Below are 18,076 nucleotides of genomic sequence, written 5' to 3' on the forward strand. Positions count from 1 at the left end.
TACGACAATCATCGACAAGATTGTATTAAGCTAAATAAAGTACGCATGGAATTTCCCAAGTGTGAAGATTTAGTATTTTCCAATTTTCAAAACAAAGGCACCGTTCCATTCGTCGTATACGCCAATCTCGAATGTATATTATTCCCTGAACCTGTGGATGAATTTGAAACTCGTAAGACTTGTGAAATTCAAAAGCATATCCCGCACATTGTAGCGTACTATGTACATTGCGCGTACGATGAGACTTTATCGGAGTTCCACGGTAAACGCGGTGTCGATTGCATAGATTGGTTTATGAAACAGCTTAAAGATTCATCAATTCAAGTAGAGTCACGCATCAAAAACATAATTCCGATGAAGTCTCTTATCCAAGTGCAACGCGATCGTCACATGCGCGCAAAGAATTGTTATATTTGTGAAAAACCGTTTATGCCTGAGGAGAAAAAGTGTTACGATCACTGTCACTTCACGGGCAAATATCGTGGTCCTGCTCATAATCGTTGTAATTTGAATTTCAGAGAGTCGCACACAATTCCAACAGTTTTTCACAATTTGTCCGGTTACGATGCTCACTTTTTAATAAAATCCCTCGCGTCAACTTTCCCCGGTAAAATTACACTGCTACCCATAAATAAAGAAAAATATATATCCTTCACGAAACGCGTCGATGGAACAATGATGCACTTGAGATTCATCGATTCGCTCCGATTTATGGCTAGCAGCATCGATAAACTTTCCACATATTTGACCGATACCGATAAACGCATAACAGGCAAATTTTATAATAACCCGACTCGGTTCAGTTTGATGAGCCGCAAAGGCGTTTTTCCCTTTGAATACGTCGATTGCTGGGGGAAACTCGATGAACCGCTATTACCTGCAAAGAAGCATTTCTACTCGCACCTCTGCGATGGAAATATTTCAGACACCGATTACGAGCACACGAAGACTGTTTGGAGGGAATTCCATTTAGAGTCATTGGGGGGCTACTCAGATTTATATTTAAAGACCGATGTTCTTTTGCTTGCCGATATTTTCGAAAATTTCCGCGCGAGCTGCTTCAAAACATACAATTTAGATCCGTTGCACTACTACACTGCACCGGGACTTGCTTCTGACGCGATGCTTAAGCATACTAATGTAAATTTGCAACTTTTAGACAACGCTGAAATGGTGTTATTTATTGAAATAGCCATTCGAGGCGGCGTAGTGCAATGTTCCAATCGACACGCTTGGGCCAATAATAGATTCATGGGAAAAGATTCCGATCCAAACAAAGCGGAATCGTATCTTATGTATTTTGACGTGAATAACCTGTACGGTGCAACTACGAGCGTGCATTCACCAATCGGTTCGTTCGAGTGGGAGTATCAGCACATCGATATAACGAACCATCCGGACGATTCGCCGATCGGCTACTTTCTGGAGGTAGATTTGGACTACCCTGTGGAACTCCACGAGGATCACAAAGACTTACCTCTTTATCTCGAACATTTTACTCCTCCAGGTAGTAAAAATGCCAAACTCGCGACCACGCTTCACTCCAAAACAAAGTATACATTGCACTATAGGAATTTGAAACAGTGTTCGAATTTAGGAATAAGAGTAACGAAAGTGCATAGAATTTTGAAGTTCGCACAATGTCCATGCCTCGAGCCTTACATCACTCTCAACAAAGACATGCGTAAGCGGTCTAGGAATGAATTTGAGAAAAACTTTTACAAACTCATGAATAACGCTGTGTTCGGCAATACTATGGAGAATGTGCGAAATCATAAAGATGTTAAATTTGTTACAAAATGGAAGGGAAGAGGTGGTGCGAGAGCGCTTATTGCCAGGGCAAACTTTCACAGCTGCACCGTATTTGGCGCTGATATAGTTATCATTGAAATGAATCGTATCAAAGTTCACTTCGCCAAACCTATTTACGTCGGCGCATCAATTCTAGACCTGTCAATAATCTTTCTCTACGATTTCCACTATAATTATATTAAATACAACTTTTCGAATAAACAGGCTAAATTGATGTATACCGACACAGACAGCCTTATTTATCTAATAAATGTGCCTAATATCTACGATATCATCAAACGTGATGCAGATACAACGTTTGATACCTCTGACTATCCGCCCGACAACGCGTATGGTATTCCCCTCAAAAACAAAAAACAACTACGGCTAATGAAGGATGAAAATAATGGTAAAATTATGACGGAGTTTGTGGGACTGCGAGCAATGCTGTACACATTCACTACGATGGGTAAGGATGGGGAAAAATATGACGGTGGCGTAAAAGTAAGTCAGCGCGCCAAGGGTGTAAGAATTTCATCGATAAATAGCATTACGTTTGATGATTATAAGCGCTGTCTGACGGCTTACCAAGAGTTGACTCTTCCACAGTGTTTAATACGCATAAAAAAACACGAAGTAAGCACAATCGTACAAAAAAAATGGCTTTGAGTTGGCAGGATGACAAGCGGCAATTGATACCTGGACAGACCGCCACCGTACCTTGGGGGTTTGTCCCAGCCCCCCAATAGCTATATGATAAAACTGTAGACGTAGAATTGATGTAAATATTTGATGTTTGACGCCTCGAACGATCCACCATCGAGCGGAAACGTTTCACGATCAATACGAAATTTAATGGATTAAAAAATGCTAATTCATATACTTAACAATTATTTATTTATTTATTATTAATATATCGAGCAATTATTCATATCCATTTGTTGACCACGAGAAAACTTTTCAGAAAATGGAAAAAGGTTTTCCAAAAAATAAAATGTGTGATAATCGTATGGCAAAATTGCATATTGTCATTATTATTATTAATATTATTATTATTATTATTATTATTATTATTATTTTTTATTTTATTTTTTTTTCCGAGGAGTTGCGGAATCCAAGTTACGGATTCACGCCAGTCATACGGGCTAGCGTGGATGTGGGACTCCTGGGTGGCCTACCCACTAAACCGCCACCTCCTGTGCAACGCTCCCAGCCAGGAACTATGGTGATATTACTTCTAGCTGAGAGCTCTGTCAGTGTGTGTCTTGTCAGTCTGTCCGTCCGTCCGTCCGTCCCGTGCAGGCAGTCCGTCAGTTGCGTTACGTCAGGCAGCCGTCCGCGTTCTTACGTCGTAGGATTGTCTCTGTTGCCACCTTTCTGTACTACGGAGCATCACCCCGACAACGTTGTCGGGAGTGATGCCTCCCACGACCGTCTCCAGTCTATGTCTTAGTCCTGTCCAGCGGTCACATTCAAAGAACGTGTGTTCCGCGTCGTCTCGTTCGTGTCCGCAGTACGTACAGTTAGGCGTCCGTACTCGGTTCAGGTTGTGTAGGTAGCGTCTGAAGTAGCCGTGGCCCGTCAGAAGCTGGGTGACGTAAAAATTCACATCCCCAAACCCCCTCTGGATCCAGGGTCTCAGGTCCTTGATGAGTCGTCTCGTCCAGTTTCCCGTTGTTTCTTCCGTCCACCGTTCCTGCCACGTCTGTATCGTCGCGTCTCTTTCCGTCGTTGCCGCGTCCCGTCGGGTCACGTCCGCGTCTCTTCCGTAGACTCTCTTGCGCTCGAACGCGAGAAGGTCTATGGGAATCACGCCTGCCACCACCAGAACGGCCTGTGCTGAGACCGTCCGATAGGAACAAGCGATCCTCAACGCGCTTCGTCTCTGTACCGTCGTCATTGCGTGACAGTATTTCTTAGTCTTCAGGGAGTCTGCCCAGATCTCCGCACCGTAGAGGAGAATCGAGTTCACCGTCGACATCAAAAGTCTCCGTTTCCCTGGTCTCGGTCCGTTCGTGTTTGCCATCAGGCGGCTTAGGGATGCTATCCTTTCAGCCGCCTTCTGAGCCGTTCGTCGTATGTGAGGCCAGAAGGTCATCTTCGTATCCAGGGTCACCCCCAGGTACTTGACTTCCCCTCTGGTCTCGATTTCGTCCGTCCCGACCGTCATGCGTAATGTCGTCGGTATTCGTCTCCTGGTGAGAAGCACCAGTTCTGTCTTTTCCGTCGCGAGTTGCAGTCCGTGGTCAGTCATCCACCGTCCGACTCGTCTCATCGTCTGGTTCAGTGCGTATTGTGCCAGATCTGGAGTTCGCTTGACTATCACTGCCGCCACGTCGTCAGCGTAAGCGACCAGGCGAACGCCGAGTGGGAGCTCCAGTCTGAGCAGGCCGTCGTACATCCCGTTCCAAAAGTCGGGTCCTAGTATGGAACCTTGAGCGACCCCGCGGTAATCTGTCGCGTCACTTGGCCTTCGGTCGTTTCGTACGTCAGTCGTCTGTTCCGAATGTAGTCTTCAACAACTCGGAGCAAGTAAGGCGGGACCCCGAAGTCGCCTCTCAGCGACCCTAGGATATCCACCCACCTGGCCGAGTTGAAGGCGTTCTTAACGTCAAGTGTCACCAGCAGCGCGACGGGTCGCACAGCGTGGCAATGTCTGTCTGTCGACCGGAAGGAGTCAACCACCTCTTGGATCGCTCCAATCGTTGATCGACCCCTCCGGAAGCCGAACTGCTGGTCAGAGAGGCCTCCGCCGTCCCGTATCGCGTCCGTAAGTCGTGGTCGCAGAAGCTGTTCGTACAGTTTCCCTGTCGTGTCCAGTAAGCTCAGCGGCCGGTAGGCCGACGGCGTGCTGGGGTCACCCTTACCCTTTGGGATAAGGACCAACCTCGCCACCTTCCACCGGTCGCTGAATGTCCCTGTCGTAAGGCACGTGTTGTAGAGGTCGAGAAGTATCTCCGGCCTCAGGCTCGCCATCAGCCGAAGAACCTCCGCCGGTACCCCGTCCGGTCCTGGCGCCTTACCCCTCTTCATCGCTTTGGTCGCTCCGACGAGCTCCTCGGCGGTAAAGACGGGGGGCGCCGCCGTCTCGTCGTCGTTCGTCGCGTCCGTACGCGTCGGGTGCGTCGGGAACAGTCCGTCGACGATCCGTCGTGCGGTTTCAGCATCCTTGAGTTCTGGCGGGATCCGGGCCCCCAGCCTACCGGTCACAATCTTGTAACCGGCACCCCAGGGGTCGCGGTCCACCTCCTCGCGGAGCTTCTTCCAGCATCGCGTCTTGCTGTCTCTGATGGCGTACGTCAGTCGTTTCCGTTCAGTCTTGTACTCGGCCTGAAGGGTTTCCCTTTCGGGTCTCCCTCCAGCCCTCGTAACCCGTCGTCGTTTTGCCAGGCAACTCTTCCGCAGCTCGGCTATCTCGTCCGTCCACCAGTATTGTGGTGGTCTGTTACGTCCGTACTGTCGTTTTGGCATTGTGCTGTCGCACAGCCGCGTCGTCAGTTTGGCCATCTCGTCCGCTAGTCTTTCCGCCCTTTGCCGGCCAGTCAGCTCTGGGGGAACGTCGGTAGTTGGGGCCGGCGCTGCCGTCAGCTCCGCCGAGAACTTCAGTATGTCGAGTTTGTCTACGTTCCACCGCGGGGGGTGCCGGGTCCTCGTCCGTGTCGTCCTTGTCTCTCCTGCCACTTCGAAGGCGATGTACTGATGATCGCTGGCCGTGTAGCCCTCGAGCACCCGCCACCGCCTTATTCGTGGCAGAGTTCTGTCCGTCGTCATCGTTACGTCCGGGATGGAGTCTCCGAATCCCGGCCGTCTGTACGTTGGTACGTCTTCAGTATTTGCCACCACTAGGTCCAGCCTTGCGGCCATCTCCAGCAGCAGCCGTCCGCGTCTGTTCGTTGCCGTCATGCCCCACCCGACCCCCCTCGCGTTGAGGTCCCCCGCGACCACGAGGTCCCCGGGCAGGTCCCTGAGTCCGTCCTCGAGGAGCGCAACCTTCGCCTGGAACTCCGCCGCAGCGCAGTTTGGGGTCAGGTAGACGCTGACGTGAGTGACAGCGCCCACCCTAGCCCAGACGTAGTCGTCCCCGACGCCACGAGCGGTTATCCGGGCTCGGGCAGCGCCCCTCACCCAGATAGCCGCTGTCTTAGTCTCATTCGTAATCCAATCCTGCGTTTGTCGCACCCTGTACGGCTCGCACAGGATCAGAATGTCGGCGTCTTGTTCGTCTGCTATCTGTGGTAGTAGCATGTCTGCTATCCTACTGCGGTTCAGGTTGCCCTGAACTATCCTGTCCGTCTTCCAGCCTGCTTCTTGCACTCCTCCAGCGCAACCCGGTACACCGCGCACCTCCCGGAGCCCGCGACATGCGCCGCATCGCCATGTCCCGCCTCGGCGCACAGTGGGCAGGCCGGTCTGTTTTTGCAGTCCGTGGCGTAGTGTCCTGTCTCGCCACATTTCCTGCAGCACTTCGTTCGGTCTGTATTTTTGCATTTTGTCCTCGTGTGCCCGTATCCCAGGCACTTGTGGCATTTCGTCACCGTCAGTCGTGGTCGGACGCGGCAAGCTACCCATCCAATCCGGATCCGTCCCCGGCCGAGCAGCGCTCTGGCTTCCTGCGACTCTAGGTCGCATACGGCCATAAACTGTTCCGCCCGGTTCGGACCGAAGATATGGACCCCAAAGTCCGCGTCTCGTCCCGTCTCTCGTCGCAGTGCCTGTATGACGTCGTGTCTAGTCGTGACACAGTCAAGATCCATGATCTCCAGTTGAACCCTGGAGGTCCCGGTCCTGACGTTGCCTGCGTCGCCGACCGCGTCCTGCAGGACGCGTCGGAAGTCGTCTCGTCCGTTGGCGTCTGTCTTCATCTTCAGGAGACACAGACCATTCTTCGTCTTCCTGAGAGTCGTCACTTTAACGTGACTCTTCGCAGGGTCGACCGTGGTCCGTATCTTCCTGACGATGTCGGAGTACGTCGTGTCGTTCCCGGGTTTGACGAGCACCGCCGTCCCCCAGTGTTTGGGAGCCGCTCTGCGCCCCTCAGCCCCGGCCGTCGTGTCCGTCGTCGCGTTCGTCTCGTCCGGCCGCGTCTTCCGTTTCTTTTTTTCCTTGTTTTTCCTTGTGACTGTCTGCCAGTCAGCGACCGGTTCCACAACCGTTGCCCTCTTCTGAGAGGATTCCGGAGTGGTTCCAGTCGCCTCCCGTTTCCGTTTCGTCCGCGGAGTGTTTTGTGTCCGTTGGTCAGCCTCAACGTCCGTCTCCGTCGTCTCGTTGTCCGTCTTGTGTTCTTTCGGGGCTGCTTTAGCGCGCCTGTTAAGCGCAACGTCGGCAGCCTCGAGAATGGTCTTTATGCCCAGTTTGACGGACATACTCATGTTTTTTTGGATGGCCGCTGCCTCGGCCATCCTTGTCGCCGTACTGTAGATCAGTGACAATAGGTCCGTCAGGTCCATGTCGTCCGTGATTCGTGTCTTCGTGCCGATCCCGGATACAGCGGAAGCGCAACTCGCTCCGCTGCCCGTGCTCGACACGCTGTCCGTCCTGTCTCGTCGTTGGTGTCCCAGTATCTTCCTGTCCGCTGTTCCAGTTTTCGTGTCCGCTGTCTTTGTTGTCGTCTTTGTCACCTGGTCCTTGCACAATTTGCGGCCCTCAGAATCCGTGCCGCTGCCATGGGCCACCGGGGCTTTCACCCGATCGGAACCCAGGGTGGATTTCCCCTGTGCTGGGGCTACCACCTGAGGTATGTCGTATTATTATTATTATTATTGTTATTATTGTTGTTATCATTATTATTTTTGTAGTACAGAGCATGGCACATGTGCCTACAAAGGAGATGAAATGTGGAAATATTTGTATATTCAAAATCTTTTATTGTAATTCGGAAAATACATACAAATTATGTTACATGTCTGTTTTATTCATCCAACTATTGTGCGAACTATCAAAACCTAATCACTTTACATAGAACAGATTCCCCCGTTTGCGTAATACTTTCTCCACAAGGTAGCCGTCGGGATATTTCACTTTAGCGAGCTCTTCCTCGTAGAAGCATCTCTCGACGGAATGATCTTGATAATCGGTAAGTTTGTAGGTGGGTGGATTGGTATTTTCACCTTACTCACGGTGAATATTACTGTCGTCCAATTGGGTGTATAGCCTTTTTCGAATACATTACTGTACTTGCTGATTCGAACTCGATCGCCTACGCTGAATTTCAGCGCTCGATCACTCCGTTTGATTTGCCGAGGCTTGTACACGCTACGATACAGCTGTTTTTCATTCTCCGTGCTAACATCCACCGGTTTTATCTGAATCGTGCGGTGTTAGGTGTTGTTGTAGGACTTCATTAAATCATCCAAAATATTAATCCACTCGTACGATCCTTGGAGAGTAAACCGCATCCACATTTTATTCTTCAATGTTCGATTGGAACGTTCGCATATCTACGCCTTCAAGTTGCTAAATGTCGAATACATGTTGATATTGTGATGCTTCACGAGGGCTTTGAATTCGCTGTTGTAAAATTCTTGGCCTCGGTCAATGTGCAGATGTGTAGGTATACGACTGTGGATCAGTACAGATTTCATGGCAGCAGCACCATCTTTCCCACTCTTGGACTTTAAAGGCACCGCCCACGCGTACTTGGAAAACATATCGATGATTGTTAGTAGGTATTTGTATACCTTGTTGCACGAGCTGTATGCGGTCATATCGACGAGATCAGCTTGCCAGGTCTCATGCAGTCCGCGTACATCTACGAATCGGCGCGGATAGTTGCGTCGAGCCTGTCTGTGAAGTTCGGCAGCTATTGCAGTCTTCATTGTTCCAAACTCTTCACCTATCAATTTTTCAAATTGCTGTTCAACCACTCTGGTTCCCCAATGGATACAAATTTCCTGCTGGTCTGTCCCAACGTTGGTGTTGCCTGCTCCCCAATATGTTTGATGCGATTCAACGTATTTTCAATGATTCTGTTATTTATGCGTAGCTGTTTCAACTCCTCGTTGTGATTATGCGCGAAACTCTCAAAATTTGATTGAAAAGTATCCACAATATCCGCAGCCATAGACTGTGAAGCAGTATTGAGAACTTTCAAGGAAACGGCGTCGGTGGAGTGCTGCGGATCAGCTATGTTACACAATCGTTTACCGTCCAAACCATACTGATTGTCGCTGGTGGTTTTGAATCCAACACCCGGAGGCCCTCGAATAAATTTTTCACTCCCATCACGCTCCGAGTGTCGCCCGAATATGTCTATGCTCATCACTGGACGGTCACTGAACAAATTATGATTTTATGTTTACACGCCGCTAATAAACGATTCCAGCCTCACGCAACTCCTCAATAATGGAGACTATTTCGTTGGAATGGCTGGTATTGCCTGCAGCCTGTGACGCCATAAGCAGCCGGAGACGATCTACAATTTCATTTGGATCATCCCAGTAGACGTAATCGATATCTTGCCCCTCCTTTCGCGCAATCTTATAGTCGGGTAAGCCTTTACCTGATTTTTTCGGTGAGCCAACGTGTTGTGCAATGAAATTTCTATACTCTGCACTTTTTAAATCATCTCGAAGGCTTCCCTCGGCTTGGTAACGTTTTCGATGCGCATTTGTCGTCGTTACAATTTTTATATGATTATTCTTGTCCACGTCATTTACAACCGATGCATCGGGTGATTTTTTAAACAGCAATTCGAGTAATTCAGGTGTTTTCTCATAACTTTTATCCCCCACATTGACCAGATTATCAGTGAAATCGATCGGTGTATCGCCAATCATCATGCCGCTTGTCAACTTTTGAACACCGTATGTAGTATCCAAATTCCTCTTTTCACTTGGGCTGAACATTTTCAAATATTGTGCTGTGGAATCCGCTGTTTTCTTCACCGGTGTACTTGTTGTAAAAATTTCACCAAACTTCAGTGTTTTATCATTTGCATCCATGAAATTCCCCTTATCCATATCCTCATCCTCCTCATCATCATCATCATTCCCGGCACTCTCGTCATCTTTTTCTTCTTCTTTTTTCATTTTCACATCCGGTAGTTCCGTTCTAATTTCACGTTCAATATGCTGCTGCTGCAGCTTTGAAGTATCCACCAATTCTTGCAACGGCGTTATTAGCGGCTTGAATACCTCTCCCATAACCTGTTCGGTCATGTCCTTGTCCAACTTGAGCATCTTATGCTTCCGCCGTATGACATCGGATGCTTTTGATATTTCACTCAATGTATCGCTATGCTTACGAATCTTGGCACTCTCCATGTCGCAGGCTCGATTGTTGTAACGAAACTGTGCAAGTTTATGTTGGTTTATGCTCATAAAGCAGTCAAACCCCTTCCTATATCGCCCCCATTGATTTCGCTATCCTTGTCAATTACGGTAAAACTGTAATTGACATCATTCCAGCATGCCCAACACAACTCTTTAAATTGCTGATACGTCATGTCCGTGTTCACATGGTCGTTGTAGATATGTTTCCCCCACCAAATAGCACCATTAAGTTTGCATTGTCACGCACTGGGTGTTTTGGAATGTGCACGTACGTTTGACTTAGATAAAAGCTATCGATATTGCAATGCCTGCCCATGCTGAAGTATGCTCTGATATTATCCTGCTTTTCACAAGCCACATCGTCAAAAATCATAATAGAGTTGGGGCAAGCATCTTCCGGTTTTACAACCTCATCGTTCTCGTGAAACGGGAAATAACCCACTCCCTGCACAAGTTCTAGTAACTTTTGCAAAAATTGATACTTTGGTTGGATAAGAGATTTCGAATAGACGTAGACATTTTCGAATCGCAATCCATTGCCGTGGGTAATATGTGCGAGAAGAGCGTTAGTTTGACCGCAATTGGATGGCCCGCAAAAAATTGCTCTCACGGTATTTGGCAGCAATTTTCCATGTCGTTTTTCTATCTTCCTCTTACCACATCGAACCATTTTATCGAAATTTGCGATAGGTAGTTTATCGGGCTGATCTTGGAATCTCATGATGCTCCGTTAGCATGACAACGAGAACTGAGATGACGGTATATAAATTCCGCCTTTTATAGAAGTCGCGTTAGTTGTTGCCTGACTATGAGGATGTGCACACGGAAAAAACGCGGTGGTGGTTTTTTAAATAAAATCATCAATCATCTCCCAGTTGAATTGCATATGCCAGGGTATCAGTACTGCGGACCTGGAACGAAATTGGCCAAGAGGTTGGCTCGTGGAAATTTGGGGATCAATCCGCTGGATGCCGCGTGTAAAGACCACGACATTGCATACGCAAAGAATCGCGATACCGCAACGAGAAATCTTGCCGACAAAGCGCTCGCTGAGAAGGCGTGGAATCGCGTCGTGGCCAAGGACGCTAGTGTGGGTGAAAAAGCTGTAGCCTGGGAAGTCACCAACACCATGAAAGCTAAATCTAAACTCGGAACGGGCTTAGCTTCAAAGCGGTCGAAACTTGGAGTGGCTGCGAAGAAGAAATCTGGAACTGACGGGAAGAGTAAACAGCGGAAGAGAACTGTGAATCTTAAATCCATCATCACAGCAGCAAAGGTCGCCATGCGACCGAGTTATAAAGCCGTCGAGTCGGCGTTGGCGGGTGCTCCTGCGGCCGCACGTGGGACTGGGAAGAATATTCGTATGCCTCGCGTTATACCTGTGCCTGATAAAATTGACGGCATCCTGCCGTTTCTCATTCCAATTCTGGCCGGTCTAAGCGCTACTGGGGCTCTTGCGGGTGGTGCTGCGGGTATAGCTAAAGCTGTTAACCAAGCTAGTAACAACAAACATCAGTTGAAAGAGGCCAAACGGCACAATGCAACAATGAAGGCGATTGCTTTGGGTGAGCGATTATACCTGCGATCCTACCGCAGCGGAATGGGCCTGTACTTACGTCCGGCAAAAAACTAGTAAAGCTGCCACACCGAGCTCTCACCAACATTGATTTACGCAACTATGCTGAAAATATGAAAATTTCGTATTTTCGAGGTGTTTACATGCAGAATGATCTGCCGAAATCAGGACCAAAAATGCGAGAATCCGCAATTCATAATCTTGATGATAAAAACGGTCCAGGGACACATTGGGTTGCGTACAAGAAAAATGGTGACCATGTTGTATATTTCGATAGTTTCGGTGATTTGAAACCGCCTAAGGACTTGATGAGGTATCTCGGTGTTGGCAGCGTTGTATACAATCATAAGAGGTATCAAGAATATGATACTGTGATTTGCGGCCACTTGTGTCTAAAATTTCTCAGCGAACAACTATAAAAAGACAGGTGTTACATGAGCAAGCGTTAGTCATGCCGGAATCGTTGACGTTAACACTGTCAAGCACATCCTCCGTGCTGGAGGCTCAATATTCCCCCCCAATCGAGTTATCACCAGAGAAGAACTATGTTCTCGGACTCGTCGAGTTCCTGACATTCAATCCAACACCCAATATTCATGTGACGTGTAATAAATTTTACCTGAAACGAGCGGACAGCAGCAGACAGAGCATCGCGATACCCACGGGATGCTATGAAATTGAGGATATTGAAAATTTTCAACATAAGGAGCTACCCTCTGACATCACCCTTAGTCTGACAGCTAACAACAACGAGCTGAACAGTGAAGTCACATGCAATCATGTGGTAGACTTGAAGCCCAAAGATTCGATCGGCCGATTATTGGGATTTAAGGCGGTTGAGCTATCACGAAACGTTACTCATGAATCTGAATTACCCGTGGCCATACTAAAGGTTAATACTTTACGCGTTGAATGTAGCATAACCACAGGGGCGTACATAAACGGGCGTCGAGCTCACACGATTCACGAATTTTTCCCAACCGTTCCATCCGGATATAAGATTGTCGAAGTGCCTACCAACGTCATTTACCTGCCAATCGCCGTACAGTCGTTACATCATTTACAGCTGAGAAAAGTCGATCAAGACGACGAGCTGATTAATTTTCGCGGCGAAACGATTACTGTACGTTTACACTTGAAATCACTCAAATAATGGGAATCGTGTTTGAGACGAGAAAGTTGGGCAAAAGTTATAAAAGTCAAACGTCATGGCCAAAAATCGTCAGTCGCCCGACACCTCTGACAACGTTTACACCGCCTACGAGACTGACACCTCTAAACGTTCGGTTTCTCCAGAGCCTAGGTCTTCGATTACGTGGAAATTTTGGAAAATAAAAATTCGTGTTTGCTGCATCCTGTGTGTGTTACCATGAAAGAAATATTAAGAATACAGAAACCTGTGGTATTCGACGAATCGATCGCGCACTCTGAGGTTCATGCTCATCAACCGATTGCATCATCCACCTTCCAGAACAACAGTGAAATCCATATTGTTGTTCAACATCAAGACTTGTTTCTACTGCCCAGTAAAAGCTCTCTACACATTCACGGAAAAATCACAAAGGATGATGGTGTGGCTGCGGTGACGGTTACGAAATTGATCAATATGGCCGTTTGTCATTTGTTCGAGGAAGTTCGCTACGAGTTGAACGGTGTAGAGATTGATCGGAATAAAAATGTTGGCATCACCAGCACTATGAAGGGTTACGTATCCTTGACTCCAGGCCAGCAATATAGTCTGGAGAATACCGGGTGGTTGAGTGGGGATAAGGAACTAACCGATGCGGCTGGAAATTTCGATGTTGTTTTGTCGTTAAATTATGTGCTAGGCTTCGCCGAAGATTATCGTCGAGTCATCGTCAACGCTGAACACGAGTTAATTCTCACACGTTCCAACACTGATTTGAATGCCGTGATTCAGAGCTCGGCGACGGAAAACTTTAAAATCACCCTGAATAAAATCGAGTGGTTGTTGCCCTACGTCAAACTGGCTGATAAACCGAAAATCCAGCTACTCAACTACATCGCTAAGGATCCGGCCATATCCATGAGTTTTCGTTCTTGGGAAACGTACGTGTATCCGATGCTCCCATCAACAACGCGGCATATATGGTCAGTCAAGACATCGACGCAGCTTGAGAAGCCGAGATATGTCGTTCTAGGATTTCAAACTGCAAGGAGAAACGAGCCGCTGAAAAATGCTGGCGTATTTGATCATTGTCGGATCAGAGATGTAAAACTCTTTCTCAACTCACAGTGCTATCCCTACGGAAATATGAATATTGATATTTACAATAATCAATACGCCATTCTCTATGATATGTATGTCCAGTTTCAAATGAGCTGCTATAACAAAAAAGCTGAGCCTTTGCTATCGAGGCGTGAATTTATAAACCAAGCTCCCCTTATCGTCATCGATTGCTTTAAGCAGAACGAAACATTGAAAACTGGACCTGTGGACATTCGATTGGAATTTGACTCTAGCACTACGTTCCCACCACAGACTTCTGCCTACTGCATGATCTTGCATGATCGCATTGTTGAATGTAATCCGATCAGTGGTACTGTTAAAAAACTGATATAAGTCAATTTTGGAATAATAATATTGTTACAAAGGGTGAAATCACCCGTTTTGTCCCCTTTTGAATGATCTAGTAGTCATCATAGATAAAAGACGTTTATAAACCTCTTATGTCTCTAAAAAGAATAAGGTTGCTGCGTCAACCGTTATTATTGTAAAAACAGTCAGTCTCTAGACTTCAAAAAGAGAACTTGTGTCCAAATACATCTATTTTCTTTCTAAAATATTCCTTGTTCGTGAGACTTCTTTGGCTCGGTGTTCGCTTAAGTCGCACAGAGAACTCTTTGATTCTCTTAGACCTTTCCCAATTTTCCCCGTTGTTACAATATGTTTAATTAATGTGGATATTGAAAATAATAGTTATAATTTTACTCGTTAAAATTTAGAATAAGATAATTGAGAATAGAATAAGAAAACCAAATGTAATTGATGTTGAATAAAAAAAATTGTTAAAAGCATTCAAAACGCCATTTTAAACCTTCCTTCAGTGGTCATTTCCTGGAATTTTTCCAATAGATCTAGCGGGTATTTACCCTATCCGATTTATGTGCGGCTTTCCGGCGCCAAACAAGTCTCGATAGGAATTATTTTGTGTGTGTGTGTGTGTGTGTGTGTGTGTGCGCGTGTGTGTGTGTGTCAAATCCTATGAAAATAGCCGCCGAAAATGACCGAGGGGGGGGGTGCGTCAGAGAGGGTACGCCGTGATTCGGGGGGGGTGGGGGGGGGGGGGGGGCGCCGCCATCTTTGATTTAGAACTGTCATATATACACTACTTTCATGCTCGTTTAAGTAAAAACACGCAATGACAAAACAGAGAGAGTCGGCCGTGCGACGCATGTGTTCGTATACACGCGTGAGCGATGGTTCGTGCCTGGGCACCTCTGACTATTCGTTTGACCGAACAGAGGGATAGTACTTGGAATCCGAAGAAGTTGATTCCTTCGAGAGTTCCAAATTCCTGTGGAATCTTATATGATTGTGCCGGACTTTGATGTACAGCAGTAACACATACCCTGACTTTTCGTAGGTCGTATACGATGCAGAAACCAACCCAAAACTCGCTAGCATATCCGTAGCGTATACCATCTACGAGACAGTCACGGTATGTAGTTTCATATCGATTTCCACCTGATGAGTAACTTTCAGGTAATTCGTCTGATGTGAAAAAAAAATTTGGTAGCATCATTCAGAATTAGGCGTAATAGACAAATGAAACGAAGCAAATAAAGTATGAAATCCTTATTTGCTGAGAATTAAAAACAGAAAAAATTGGCAAGCAAATCTTTATCAGAATTTTAACAAGGATCGGCCCTGTAAAATATTGCCAAGAATCTTGAACCATTGTATGCAGTAATTGTATATATGTACAATGACATAGATTTTTTGTGGGATGTATTTCTAGTATTGTTAAACACATCCTGTTCAGAAAAAATTTCGCGTATATATTAGTGTAATCTTTAAACCAGGCTAGGACGAATGTCAACCGGCCTATCCCCCCTCCCCCAAATTTGCTATGCATAAATAAATAATGGTCTGTTCAAGAGCACAATTTTTTATCTCAACCCTAAACCCTCACGCCTATACCTGCGTGTTTCCTGCAATTTCGGTATTTATTTCACTGCCACATCTAATCTTTCGGTCAATAATCTGTAAGTATGACAATTTTGCGGACTTTGATGCTACTATTAGATCAGGATATCCGAAGCGTATATGGGGTATTCTATGTCAATCATTCGCCATTTATGTCTGCCTTTTCGACGAACAGGAATTAATGGATAGGTATTTTCGTTTTTGTTAATCATTTTCTATCAAATCGATGAAAAAAAGGCAGATTTAAATGGTGCGTACTCAATGTAGAATGCCCCAAAACCCTTCGATAAAATGAAAAATAATAATTTTCTTTGCGGAACTACGACTCAAAACGAGAATCGAAACAGCATGTTATTTTAATATCGGGTTTTGAAAAAGCAATGAGCATTTAAAAAAAAATTGTGCGAAATTTTTATAAATTATGGTGTTTGGATGGGTTGAGAGAAACATCTAAAATATTTCAGAAAGACTGCTTTTGGCAGGTACAAGAAAGTGTACAATTTTCAATAATATCAAAATTGGTCGGGGTCATGGGTTGGTCGGTTTCGCGTGGAATGCTCCGTTCACATACAGTCGGGCTACGTGCGATTACGAATAGTTACTGCGATTGTGAACTGATGTTACCATTTCCAAACGATGCCTTATAATATGCACGAATTTCGAAATCTAGCGGTTATTCTGAGTGAGTTGTACATTTTTTCGTATCCACCTAAAAGCCTATGCTCTCGGCGGCATTGCAGATTGTTGCTTTAGTAGAGGGTTTGTGAAACATAGGACGTGTGCGTATTACCATGTGGTATTACCATCTGGTACCGTTTCGATCCACTTCTGCGCTTCTGGAGGTTCAACGTTGAACTAAATTACAGACTACTCGTGCATCAGAACGGGCTCCTGTCACCTGAAAATTGCCTGCACAAATCGTGCCATATTTATGGAAAACTGACTGGTGCTATAGGTTTTCCCGGATTACGTGTGTGTTTTTGTACGTCGTTATCTCCCTGGCAAAAGAAAAGAAATTCTGATATCGTGCAAGCGGTGAATATTCAACAAGTCGCTAGCCCGATCGGCCATATTTGACGCGACGTGATTTTATTGAGTTCATCATTATTTTCATTGGATGTTATCAGTGGTGTGCGATAGTAGTGACTGAGATACAGACGTACAATTTTATTCAAGCTGTGTTTTGAAAATTTTTCCAGTCAGATTCGTACCCCCGTTTTATCAGGATTTATGCAGGCGATTTCCCCGCTTCTGCCGTCACGAAATATATATAGGACATGCCAGGTCAGCAGCACCTTAATATTTCGTCCACATATTTAAAATAAAACGGTACCGAGAAAGGCAGTTTTTTTGTGCAGTGGTCTTCAAGGTCATCCATGACCATGTCTGCTAGTATTGGGGATAGGAGGGAGCCCATTGGTCATCCAAAAATTTGAGAAAATACCTTATCGTCGAATTTGAAAATAGAAGCATCAAATCAGATGTTGAAAGCTGAAAGAAATTGTTCAAGTGGTACAGGGATGTTCGGTGATAGTTCACTCTAACGTTTTTTATCAAATCGGTAACCAAGTTCAGCGGTATATTAGTGTGAAGTGATATTACATCTAGGGAATCTAAAATGTAATCTGGTGGTAATTTGAATCCATTGATGGAGTTGACCATATTAAAGCTGTTTTTCACATCTGAAGATGGTCTTTTTAGGCCCAGTTTTATACATGAGTTTGAAGTTTTGGCTAATTTGTCAGTTGGGCTATTTAAGAATGACACTATAACTCTCACCAGGACATCAGTTTTGTGAATTTTCGGTAAGCCATGAGCTCTAGGTGGCGCACTGTTGTTGGTGTAGATACTACGTTAGACTTGTGTGGTGATTAAATTCTTTTGTTGCCAACTATTAATTAGTGTGTTGACCCGTTGTTTTAATGTGTGAGTAAGGTTATTTTTTACAATTTTATAAGTGTTTTTCTCTGATAGTTGTTGTTAAATAGTGTTATCTGGGATGCGGCACGGAGTCTGGGCATGGACAAATTCAAAGGGAATGCAGCACCACGAAGGATCCACGGGTGGTTTGTTGAAGAGTGTCAAGCCGCCAAAAAGTGCGTTAACAAGCTTTTCGCGTCATGCAAAGCAGCCTCTTTCACCAAGGATGAACTGCGCAGTTATCTTAAGACCAAAAAACATTAAAAAAATATTATACGCAAAGAAAAAACTGCAATACAATCGTGGGATTCTCGACAAACTGGATAATGTACGCAACACCTCAGAATT

At 45.9% G+C, this 18,076-nt stretch overlaps 1 protein-coding gene and 1 long non-coding RNA gene across 5 annotated transcripts in view; one reads left to right on the plus strand and one right to left on the minus strand.

The window, feature by feature from the left end:
- The window catches only part of LOC124185018 (dipeptidase 1-like), a 1,685,273-nt gene that overhangs the window by 1,062,744 nt on the left and 604,453 nt on the right, over positions 1-18,076 (plus strand). The window lies entirely within an intron of this gene.
- Positions 1-18,076, minus strand: part of LOC124185031 — a 238,943-nt gene that overhangs the window by 184,526 nt on the left and 36,341 nt on the right. The gene's annotated exons all lie outside the window — the stretch shown is intronic.

The sequence above is a fragment of the Neodiprion fabricii genome, chromosome 6, assembly GCF_021155785.1.
Source record: "Neodiprion fabricii isolate iyNeoFabr1 chromosome 6, iyNeoFabr1.1, whole genome shotgun sequence".
NCBI classification, from domain to species: Eukaryota; Metazoa; Arthropoda; class Insecta; order Hymenoptera; family Diprionidae; genus Neodiprion; species Neodiprion fabricii.